This window comes from Somniosus microcephalus, chromosome 13 (assembly GCF_052327205.1).
Source record: "Somniosus microcephalus isolate GS21.2 chromosome 13, FLI_Smic_1.0, whole genome shotgun sequence".
Classification (NCBI taxonomy): domain Eukaryota; kingdom Metazoa; phylum Chordata; class Chondrichthyes; order Squaliformes; family Somniosidae; genus Somniosus; species Somniosus microcephalus.
In genome coordinates, this window is record NC_140999.1 from 155182344 (window position 1) to 155194293 (window position 11950).

An 11950-nucleotide genomic window follows, 5' to 3' on the forward strand; every position below is an offset into this window, starting at 1 on the left:
ACGTTTCGGGTCGAACCCTTCTTCAAAACTGGAAAGAAAAGAAAATCGATCGAAGGCAGGGCTGCGATCAGACAAAAGAAGTGAAAGAAACAAAAGAAGTAAAAGAGACAATAAAAGGTATTAGAAGCTAGACGAGATGGTAATAAGCTGAGATTAGGTGTAAAGTGTACTGGCAGGGCAAGAGATAGCTGCCAGGTGTGAGAGAGAAACAAAAGGAAAGGGGGGGGGGAGAAAAGGAGTGGAAAAATTACAAGAAAAAATGTAATAGGGGCCGAGGTTATGATCTGAAATTGTTGAACTCGATATTGAGTCCGGAAGGCTGCAGAGTGCCTAATTGGAAGATGAGGTGCTGTTCCTCGAGTTTACATTGAGCTTCCGTGGAACAATACAAGAGGCCAAGGACGGTGAGGTCCGAGTGGGAATGGAGCGGTGAATTAAAATGACAGGCGACCAGAAGCTCGGGGTCACCCTTACAGACTGAACGGAGGTGTTCCGCAAAGCGGTCACCCAATCTGCGTTTAGTCTCCCCAATGTAGAGGAGACCGCATCGTGAGCAGCGAATACAGTATAGTAGATTGCGAGAAGTACAAGTAAATCGCTGTTTCACCTGGAAGGGGTGTTTGGGGCCCTGGACAGTGGGAAGGGCGGAGGTATAGGGGCAGGTGTTACATCTCCTCCGCTTGCACGGGAAGATGCCAGGCGAAGGGGAAGGGCTGTTTGGGGTGATAGAGGAGTGGACTAGGGTGTCTCAGAGGGAGCGGTCCCTACGGAATGCTGAAAGGGGAGGGGAGGGGAAGATACGTTTGGTGGTGGGATCACTTTGGAGGTAGCGGAAATGCCGGAGGATGATCCGTTGAATGTGGAGGCTGGTGGGGTGAAAGGTGAGGACAAGGGGAACCCTATCGTGGTTCCGGGAGGGAGGGGCAGGGGTGAGGGCAGAAGTGCGGGAGATAGAACTGACACGGTCGAGGACAGTGTCAACCACGGTAGAGGGGAATCCTCGGTTGCGGAAAAAGGAAGACATGTCTGAAGCACTGGTGTGGAAGGTGGCATCGTCGGAGCAGATACGGCGGAGACGGAGAAACTGGGAGAATGGAATAGAGTCCTTACAGGAAGCGGGGTGGGAGGAAGTGTAGTCCAGGTAGCTGTGGGAGTCAGTGGGCTTGTAGTGAATATTGGTCGATAACCTATCCCCAGAGATGGAGACGGAGAAGTCGAGGAAGGGAAGGGAAGAGTCAGAGATGGACCATGTGAAGGTGAGGGAAGGGTGGAAATTGGAGGCAAAGTGAATGAAATTGTCAAGTTGGGGGCGAGAGCAGGAAACGGCACCGATACAGTCATCAATGTATCGGAAAAAGAGGTGAGGGAGGGGACCCGAGTAGGACTGGAACAAAGATTGTTCCGCATAGCCCACGAAAAGGCAGGCATAGCTAGGACCCATGCGGGTACCCATGGCAACACCTTTGATTTGGAGGAAATGAGTGGAGTTAAAGGAGAAGTTGTTCAATGTGAGAACAAGTTCAGCCAGGCGAAGGAGGGTGGTGGTGGATGGGGACTGGTCGGGCCTCTGTTCAAGGAAGAAGCGGAGCGCCCTCAGGCCATCCGGGTGGGGGATGGAGGTGTAAAGGGATTGTACGTCACAGAATCACAGAAACCCCACAGTGCAGATAGAGGCCATTTCGGCCCATCGAGCCTGCACCGACACATATCCCACCCGATCCCCGTAACCCCCACACCAACACATATCCCACCCTATCCCCGTAACCCCTACACCAACACATATCCCACCCTATCCCTGTAACCCCACGTATTTAATCCCCCTAACACTAAGGGTCAATTTATCATAGCCAATCAACCTAACCCGCACATCTTTGGACTGTGGGAGGAAACCGGAGCACCCGGAGGAAACCCACGCAAACACGGGGAGAATGTGCAAGCTCCACACAGTCACCCGAGGCCGGATTCGAACCCGGGTCCCTGGCGCTGTGAGGCAACAGTGCTAACCACTATGCCACCACTATGCCACCGGTTGGGGCCAGGAAACTGGAAACTGTTAAAGTGGCGGAGTTTCAGGACTGAGATGAGAAGAAATTTCTTCACACAGAGGGTGGTGAATCTTTGGAATTCTCTACCCCAGAGGGCTGTGGAGGCTCAGTCATTGGGTATATTCAAAACAGAAGTCGATAGATTTCTGACTAGTAAGGGCATCAAGGGATATGGCGATAGGGCCGGTGAATGGAGTTGACACAGAAGATCAGCCATGATCTCATTGAATGGCGGAGCAGGCTCAAAGGGTCGAATGGCCTACTCTTATTTCTTATGTGCATGGTCACACAGTGCGTTAAGGCTGCATTGCCTGTATTAAATTGCAGATTGCAGGCAGACTGCTGGGCGACTAGTGGCCAATTACACTTCCCAATGTTGTCTGTGTGCACGAAGCAGTTTTTCATTGGCGCGATGGTTCCACGTGATTGTCAGACGTCACAATGCCCATTCGCCGAGCGCATGCGCATCAAGCGCCCGGTTGCTATATAAGCGGCCGCACGGCGCGCAGGCGGTCTTTTTCACGCTGGCGTTATGGGTGAGTGTTTGTGGAGTCTGGGTCAACGCGGTTAAAGCGGGCCGAGGCAGGTTTAGTGCGGGTTTGCAGCGGGCCGGCTTGTGATCCGCTGTGGGAGCAGACATCACACGGCCCGGGCTTGGAGGTTACAGCCGCCGGCCGTGTGTGTGGGGACCCCACGAGGCTGCTTCCTGAGGCCGGGCTGGAGCTGGGCCCTGACCCCGGAGGAGGACGGTCCATCCCCCCGCCTCGCAGCGAGTGTAGCTTCGAGGCCGAGCTGCGGCCGTGCCTGACTTCCCCGCGATGGGACCGGGCGGTGCCGCCTGGCTGGGTGCTGCAATTGCTGGTTTTAGAGACCGGGGTCGATGCAGCGTTGATCTCCATGTGCCGCTGTCAAGTACTCGAGGTTTGGCCTTGAGGGAGGCTGCGAACTTTGAGGCGGGAGTTGCGGAGCCTGGGGCCTCCACTACTGGTGGCCCGGGGCGGAGGGTTGTCGATCCGGGCCAGGGTGAACGGGCGAACAGCACCAGGCCATTAATGGCGGGGTCGAGGGGAGGGTAGCTGGGTCACAGCGGGCTACACGTGGAAACTGGTCCCACCCTAGAGTTCCAGTACATCCTCCTTCCTTGGGTCAGGTTTATTTACAGATTGATAGTCCCGGCAATCCAGATACTTGAGGTTTTTGAGGAAATATTTCTGCTGGTGTTTTGTGATGACTAAAACTTTTTTCCCCATCAGATCGTTGATGCTGATTGTCGTCTTTTAAGTCGAATTTTGTCTGAAAACCAGCTAATAAGTTAAGATGGATGATTTATAACCATTACCCAAATGAATAACGTGCATTTATTCTTCATCCTAGGGCTGTTTGGACAGATGCTGAAGCTGGTGTTCCTGTGCCATATCTTGGTGTGTGGAATATTTAAAGTAGGTCAGAAAATATTTTTTTGTGGTAATTCAGTTATTAAATTTACATATGCATGCTGCACATCTTCTAAGGACAATTTGACTAAGTGGTTTATCTTTTTCTCTATCCTTAATCAATCCTTGCACAGGAGAGATTAAATTGTTCAAGGAACACTGGAAAAGGGGTCTGCCATTCAATTAGATCATGACTGATCTGTGAGCTAACTTCATATGCTTGCCTTTGCTCCATATCCCTTAACTTTGGTTAATGAAAGTTCAGATTTAAGATTAACAATCGACCTAGCGTTAACTGCTGTTTGCAGAAGGGAATTATGAACTTCTACCACTTGTTGCATGTTGAAGTGTTTTCTAACTGAAAGGCCTGGTTCTAATTTTTAGGTGATGTCTTAGTCCTAGATTTCCCCAACCAGCAGAAATAATTGCTCTATCTAACCCATCAGTTCTCCTTAATATCTTAAACTTTGATCCAATCACCCCTTAATCTTAATTCCAAGGAATACATCCCTAGTTTGTTTGACCAGTATCATTCTAGTAAATCTCTGCTGCACTCCTTCCAAGGCCAATATATCCTTCCAATTCACCGCTCCATTCCCGCTCGGACCTCACCGTCCTTGGCCTCTTGTACTGCTCCACGGAAGCTCAACGTAAACTCGAGGAACAGCACCTCATCTTCCGATTAGGCAGTCTGCAGCCTTCCGGTCTCAATATCGAGTTCAACAATTTCAGATCATAACCTCGGCCCCCTTTCATTTTCACTTATATTTTTCCACTCCTTTCCTTTCCCCCCCCCCCTTTCCTTTTGTTTCTCTCTCACACCTGGCAGCTACCTTTTGCCCTGCCAGTACACTTTACACCTAATCACAGCCTATTACCATCTCGTCTAGCTTCTAATCTCTTTTACTTCTTTTGGTTCTTTTATTCTTTTGTCCGATCGCAGCCCTGCCTTCGATCTAGTTCCTTTTCTCTCCAGTTTTGAAGAAGGGTCAAACCCGAAACGTCAACTCAAATTTCTCTCCACGGATGTTGCCTGACTTGCTGAGTTTTTCCAGCATTTTCTGTTGTTATTTCGGATTTCCAACATCTGCAGTATTTTGCTATCTTTCCTAAGGTGTGCCCAGAGCTTGCCACAGTGCTAGGCTGGCTGATGTCCCAATTTTTTACTGGGTGGGGGGTGAATGTTGCTTATCTCTTGCTACCTTTTTTATATTTGCAAAGCACTTTGTTTGAGATGTAGTTTACAACAACTTAAATCATAGAATCATAGAAATTTACAGCACAGAAGGAGGCCATTGGCCCATCTTTTCTGCCTGCTGACAGCTAGCCACCCTAATCCCACTTTGCAGTACTTGGTTTGTAACCTTGTAGGTTATGGCACTAACAATAAATACAATACTTTTATTTATATGGGACATTTTACTATGTGAAAGGTGATTCACAGGAGCCGAGCCTCATCAAACAAAACTTTATGCCGAGCCACGTGAGATTAGGACAGGTGAAAGGTAGTTTTTGACTGCTGAAGATAGGTGTTTAGGGAGGAAATTCCAGAGCTTAGGGAGGAAATTCCAGAGCTTAGGGAGGAAATTCCAGAGCTTAGGACTAAGGCAGTTTCTGAACTGTACAGCTTTTCACCAAACTGCTGGCATGTAGATAGCTCAGTATTGTTTTAATTTGCACCAAAATTGGTGCAGAGCCTTCTGTTAGTTACCGGAAGAGTTACTGACTTGACATTAGGCAGAGTGCAGCCTTTACTGGTCAGCCGCAAGGTGAGGGTGTGGAAATTGATGTTACTAAATGCCATCCCAGAGTAGATGCTACTTACTGCTGGGTCTGTGTCTAATATGGCACAGATCTAAGGTAATGTTGGTTAGTTTGGTTAAAGATTGGTGAGAGTTTTTAGCTAAAATTTGAGGGACATTTGGCAGTTGCTCACTCTGAAGGACTTCCTTCTGCCCAAAGAGATCCAGGACCAAGCTGTATGATGGATTTGTAACAAAGGATGTACTTAAAAGGTTAGCAGTGCTCAAAATTGCCTGGTCTGGATGGGATGCATCCTTGTTGCTGAGGGAAATTGCAGAGGCTCTGGCCAGACTCTTGCTTGGATAATAGGAGTGGTGCCGGAGGATTGCAAATTTACATTTCTGTTCAAAGAGGGATTAAACCCAGCAACTACGGGCCAGTCAGCCCAACATTGGTGGAGGGAAAATTTAAGACAATAATGCAGAAAAATGAATTGGCACTTGGAAAAATATAGCTTAAATAAATGACAGCCAGCATGCATTTGTTAAAGGCAAATTGTGTTTGACGAACTTGATTTGAGTTCTTTGAAGTAAGGAGAGGGTAGTGTGGTTGATGTGCATATGGGCTTTCAAGAGGTGTTTGATAATGTACCACATAGAGTTAATTGGCAAAATGAAAGCCCATGGCCTTAAAGGAGCAGTGACTGCATGGATATGAAATTGGCTGAGTGGCAGACATTAGTGAACAGCTGAGGCTAGTGATAGACTTCAGGGTGGCATGGATAGACTTTGAAATGGGCAGACACATGGCAGATAAAATTTAATGCAGCCTAGTTTGGAGTTGGGGCCACTGCTTTTTTTGATGTGTATATAAATTACTTGGAATTTGATATACAGGGCATAATTAATGTTTGCAGAAGACACAAATCAGATGTGATAGTGAGGCGGTTAGTAACAGACTTCAGGAGAACATAGACTGGTAAAATGGGCATAGAAACAAGATAGGAGTAGGCCATTCGGCCCCTCGAGCCTGCTCCACCATTCAATGATCATGGCTGATCATCCAAATTCAGTACCCTGTCCCTGCCTTCTCCCCATATCCCTTGATCCCTTTAGCCTTAAGAAATATATCTAACTCCTTCTTGAATATATTTAATGAATTGGCCTCTACTGCCTTCTGCGGTAGAGAATTCCACAGGTTCACCACTCTCTGGGTGAAGAAATTCCTCATTTTTGTCCTAAATGGCTTACCCCTTATCCTTAGGCTGTGACCCCTGGTTCTGGACACCCTGACCATCGGGAACATGGCAGATAAAATTTAATGCAGACTAGCGTGAAGTGATTCATTTTGGAAGGAAGAATGAGGCAATATAAACTAAGGGATATGTGTCGGTGCAGGCTCGATGGGCCGAAATGGCCTCTATCTGCACTGTGGGGATTCTGTGATTCTGTGAAATGGTACAACTTTAAAGGGGATGTATAGACACATATAGACACATCTTTGAAGGTGGCAGGACAAGTTGAGAAGGCTGTTAAAAGGGTGTGAAATCCATGGCTTTATAAATTGAGACATAGTCCAAAAGCAAGGAAGTTGTGCCAACCTTATAAAACTCTAGCAGGAAGACAAGGTGTTGGAGGCTGCAGAGATTTGCTAGAATTGTACGAGACTTAAGTTGCATGGAGAGACTAGAGAAACTGGGGTTGTTCTCCTTTAGAGCAGACGGTTAATGGGAGATTTGACAAGTGTTGAAAATAATGAAGGGTTTTAATCCAAGTAAATAAGGAGAAACTTTCACTGGCAGGAGGATCAGTAACCAGAGGACAGATTTAAGCTAATTGGCTGAAGAACCAGAGGAGATGAGGAAAAAATTACCCAATGTTATCTGGAATGTGGAGGAATTAGACCCTTTAATTTTCAAAAGATAGGATGAATACTTGAAGGGAAAATTTCTGTGGGTGTGGGGCTAACTGGATAGCTTTTTCAAAGGTATGATGGGCCAAAGGACTCCTTCTGTTCTATATACATTTTGAGAAAAAGAATGATGGGGAGTTGCAGAAGTCCGACTACTCATACCTGTTTGCAAATGCCCTTCAAGTGAGGTCTAAAAAGCAATTGACCAAGGGTGGTTCTGGCAGTAGGAAGCTTACTGATGCCATGCACTGGTAAACTGGTTTTAGATGGGTAAACTCTAGTCCCTGTGTATATTTTGGGTAATATGTTGTGGGTTCCTTAATGCTCTGAATTAAGTGGGCTGCAAATGAATGAACCTGGATAGTAGGAGAGGAATTCTGTCTGACTGCAAAGGGGACATGATAGGCTTGATCCCTGCCCCTTGTCATGCCTGTGGCATGTATGCTTTAAATGTGTGGCCGGTATAGCAGTCAGGAGTCTTATACATGGTCACTGAGCTCAGTTTTGGTGTTTCACAGACTAATAATGAGCTTAGTGGAGAGCTGCTCTGATTTTGTAGTAAAAATACATCTGGAGTTAGTGATGAGAATGTGTCCATTCTTTAACTTAATGCTATAGTGTGCTGAGGTCTTGAAATGATTCAAAGGGCTTTTTCTCAGAAGGCTAAGGGTGGTATCAATTCAGGATTTCAAAATTGATAAAGTAGTGAGGAAGCAAGAACAGTAAGATTGAGAACTTGTCTGAATTAATTTTTTTTCCTTCCCAGGCCAGATGTTGCAATAGGATTTTGTATCCAGAGTGATGATGCAGACAAATTGGGTATGTAGATAATTGGTTCCACAAATATTTACTGATTCTAGTGAATGATGTCCTAACTTTTTTCCCCATCTTATCGATCATGGTGATTGTAAAAAAAAAAAAGCCAAATTTGTCTGACACTAGTAAAGGAAATTAGTTGGACAAATTCCTCATTATTTGTCACTCATGATTTTTTTTTCTTCCAGGTCAGATGAGCCAGGAGCAACAACTGCAGAATGCAGATTGAGGTATGAGTGAGTTTAGCAATAAAATTTCTTTCTCCCAAAAAAGAAATAATTGGTTTATTTAATTGCTATCAAGTGTGGTGTGATGCAATGCATTTTTGTATTGCTAACCATTTTGTATTACCTTTACAGTCAAAGTGAAGGGGCCCCAAAATGACTTGCAGCCCATAACAAAATGCAGCAAGTGCCATTGGTCAGGTATGTAAATAATGGTTCTAAAATCAACCATTCCAATATTAAAATGAAAAGACTTTCACATACTGTAGTAACATTTTACATATTGCATATTAAAATACATGTCTTTTCCAGGTCCTGGGTTGAGAATGCACTAGCTGCATGGTGATGGCACATGAGTTGCAACTAAGGTACGTGGATGATTAAGTGGCATTAGTTACTGCTGTCTGATGAATGATGACCAAAACTTTTTTCCCCATCATATCGATCGTGCTGAATGACGATATAAAGCTAACTTCAGTCTGACATCAGCAGAATAACTGCAATTTGGAGAAGGTTTTTGTTCCGTACTAACTTGTGTTTTTCCACCTACAGGATTTGAAGTCTGGTAACAATTTTACCATCAAGACACTCCAACTTGCATTGACTTAAGTTTGTGAAACTAGTTTGCTTTTGCTACTGTAAAGTGCACTTTTAATACATTCCTATTCTTTCATGTAAGTGACTTTTTTAATCTTATATTCAAGCTATTTCCAGGAAGCATATCAAAGGCATCTTGCTTGTATTGGCTGAAGCTAGTTTGTATATTTCATTTTGTAACCATGCTTAGTGTGATTCTCAGTTTCACAAAACTCAATTAAAGAATACAATACAATATCTGTGACTTGTCTAATGTAATTGTTGTCATGGTTCAGAAAATACCCATCAATTGGATGGGCTTTCTAACTTCCAAGATCTGGGTTTGTATTCAGGCAAAATGGAGGTAGCATCCTCCTAAGGGTCTGAACAACTGTTAATTTATAGAAGCTCCTTCTAAATGTAGTAAAACAGCCCAAGGTGCTTCACAGGAGTGTTAACAATGTGGCACTGAGCCAAATAAGGAGCTATTGGGGCAGATGGCCAAAAGCTTGGTTAGAGGTAGGTTTGAAGGAGCATCTTTGAGGTTTAGAAAGGGAATGCCAGAGCTTAGGGCCTCGGCAGCTGAAAGTTTTCACCAATGGTGCAGCGATTTAAAATTGGATGTGCAAGAGGCCAGAATTGGTGCAGCACTGATAAGAATGGAACCAGGCAAGTGCAGTCCTACTGAGCTGAATGATGTGATGGAGGGTGGTGTGGTCAACTGTCACAGGTTGAGGCAGGATAGTATACCAGGCACAGGATGTCAATTGTGACTTGGCCATTCTGGTACTGTGGTGGGGCAGAAACCTGACTGGAGCAATTCAAGCAGTTTCTTACTGGATTCCCAAGTACATAACTGGCTGATTACAGGGGGGGAGAATCTCATGCTAGATGCCCTCCTAGCCTAATTGCTGGAGATCTCCACTTCTTGAATACCTTGTATCCAGGAATATTTAGAAGCCAATCCTGCCCTCTTTTGACGCAGGTCTGTTATCACCACTATCATACTGCCATGTTGCTATTTGTGCCTGCAGCTCACCAACCTTACTTCCCATACTTTGTTTATATACATGCACTGTAAATTTCTTAGACCTTCTATTTTCCTAATACTGTATTATCTCTTACTTTAGTGCTATCTGTATCTTCCACTCTTGTGCACCTTTCTTATAATGCTATATTCTAGTTCCATCCCCCTGCTAAGTTTTTAGTTTTAGATTCTTGCCAACAGAACAAGCAAACCCCCCCCCCCCAAAAAAATGAGGATTCCTTTCTACCATCTGCAAGGCTCAAGTAGGCAGAGGGAATAGTCTCCACTTAACAACAGAAAATGCTGGAAAAACTCAGGTCAGGCAACATCCGTGGAGAGAAATTTGAGTTGACATTTCAGCGCGAATCAGTTTTCAAAACTGGAAAGAAAAGAAAATAGATCGAAGGCAGGGCTGCGATCGGACAAGAGTAAAAGAGACAATAAAAGGTATTCGAAGCTAGATGAGATGGTAATAGGCTGAGATTAGGTGCAAAGTGTACTGGTAGGGCAAGAGATAGCTGCCAGGTGTGAGAAACAAAAGGAAAGGGGGGGGAAAAGGAGTGGAAAAATTACAAGAAAAAATGTAATAGGGGCCGAGGTTATGATCTGAAATAGTTGAACTCGATATTGAGTCCAGAAGGCTGCAGAGTGCCTAATCGGAAGATGAGGTGCTGTTCCTCGAGTTTACGTTGAGCTTCCGTGGAACAATACAAGAGGCCAAGGACGGTGAATTAAAATGACAGGCGATCGGAAGCTTGGGGTCACCCTTACGGACTGAACGGAGGTGTTCCGCAAAGTGATCACCCAATCTGCGTTTGGTCTCCCCAATGTAGAGAAGACTGCAGCGTGAGCAGCGAATACAGTATAGTAGAATGCGAGAAGTACAAGTAAATCGCTGTTCCACCAGGAAGGGGTGTTTGGGGCCCTGGGAAGGTATAGGGGTAGGTGTCTGGATGAGTGCAGCTCCAAGAAAACAAGAAGCTCAACCCCATCCAGGACACAAGCCTGCTTCATTGGGCAACTAGGGCTGGGTAATAAATGTTGGCCTTGTCAGCACTGCCCAGAGCCCATCATAAATGACTAAAATAAAAAATACTGGTCCTGGCTGAGGTGCAACCTTTCTGGCTTGTACAGGTCCCACCTCCCCCACAACCATTCCCAGTGCTGCAGAAGCCTTGAGTTGCTGCAGTGCATCTTGTAGATGGTGCGCATTGCAGCAACAGTATGCCAGTGGTGTAGGGAGTGAATGTTTAAGGAATCTAAAGCCCTCCCTTCTGCACTCCAGCCACTCATTCATCTGCTCTATCCCATTTCTATACTTGTGTACGGCACTGGGAGTAATCTGGAGATTACTACCTTTTCAGGTCAGGCTTTTTCAATCTCTTTCCTAGCTCCCTATAATCTGCCTGCAGGACCTCATCCCTGTTTCTACCTATGTTGTTGATCTGGACCACGACCTCTGCCTGTTCACTCTTTTTCCCCCCCCCTTCAGTGTTCTGCAGCTGCTCAGTGACATCTTGGACCGTGGTGCAAGGGAGGCAACATGGCATCCTGGAATGAAGCTGCAGTAATGCCTGTGTTCCCCCAACTTGAATCCCCTACCACTATTGCTTTTCTCTTCTCTTTCTTCCCCCCCCCCCCCCCCCCCCCTTACCCCCTGTACAGCTGAGCCACCTGTGGTGCTTGTGGACTTGGCTGTTATCCCCAAAGGAAGCAGTGCCGTTTGGTGCGCGAGATGCACTCTGGACTCCTGCAAGATGCGTTTGGTCCTCTTTCTGGTAGTCACCCATTCCCTCGCTGCCTGCACACTCTTAAGCTGTGGGGTGACCATCTGAAACATCTAATTCAACTCGGTCTCCAAGTAGTTCACTTTTGCAACTGCTAAGGCTCTCATTTGGAAAACCTAGCAGGCATTCCCCATCTTGCCTCATATCATTTTGCACATCTTGTCACTAACATTTCAATAAAAATAAATCTCCACCCATGAATCATAGAGTGGTTAAAGCATGGAGGAAATCATTCGGCCCATCGAGCCCATTCTGACTCAACTAGCATTTGCTTCTTTGGTCCGACTCATGTCCTACTACAATGGCAAGAAGATCTGAGGTGGTTGGATGATATTTTCCAGATGGCACTCGTCTTTGTGGTCTGTTTCCCCTTTATGTAGAAATTGTT

At 45.7% G+C, this 11950-nt stretch overlaps 1 long non-coding RNA gene and 3 other non-coding genes across 4 annotated transcripts; all 4 read left to right on the forward strand.

The window, feature by feature from the left end:
- Window positions 1–3171: 3171 nt before the first annotated feature.
- LOC147108687 (uncharacterized) lies at window positions 3172–9006 on the forward strand. Its single transcript, XR_015080631.1, has 6 exons — window positions 3172–3484; window positions 7899–7951; window positions 8137–8178; window positions 8308–8373; window positions 8485–8540; window positions 8725–9006. It is a non-coding gene; the product is annotated as an uncharacterized LOC147108687 (long non-coding RNA).
- On the forward strand, window positions 3259–3350 carry LOC147108688 (small nucleolar SNORD12/SNORD106). Its single transcript, XR_015080754.1, has one exon. It is a non-coding gene; the product is annotated as a small nucleolar SNORD12/SNORD106 (small nucleolar RNA).
- On the forward strand, window positions 7986–8077 carry LOC147108689 (small nucleolar SNORD12/SNORD106). Its single transcript, XR_015080753.1, has one exon. It is a non-coding gene; the product is annotated as a small nucleolar SNORD12/SNORD106 (small nucleolar RNA).
- Window positions 8574–8664, forward strand: LOC147108690 (small nucleolar SNORD12/SNORD106). Its single transcript, XR_015080755.1, has one exon. It is a non-coding gene; the product is annotated as a small nucleolar SNORD12/SNORD106 (small nucleolar RNA).
- Window positions 9007–11950: the final 2944 nt, after the last annotated feature.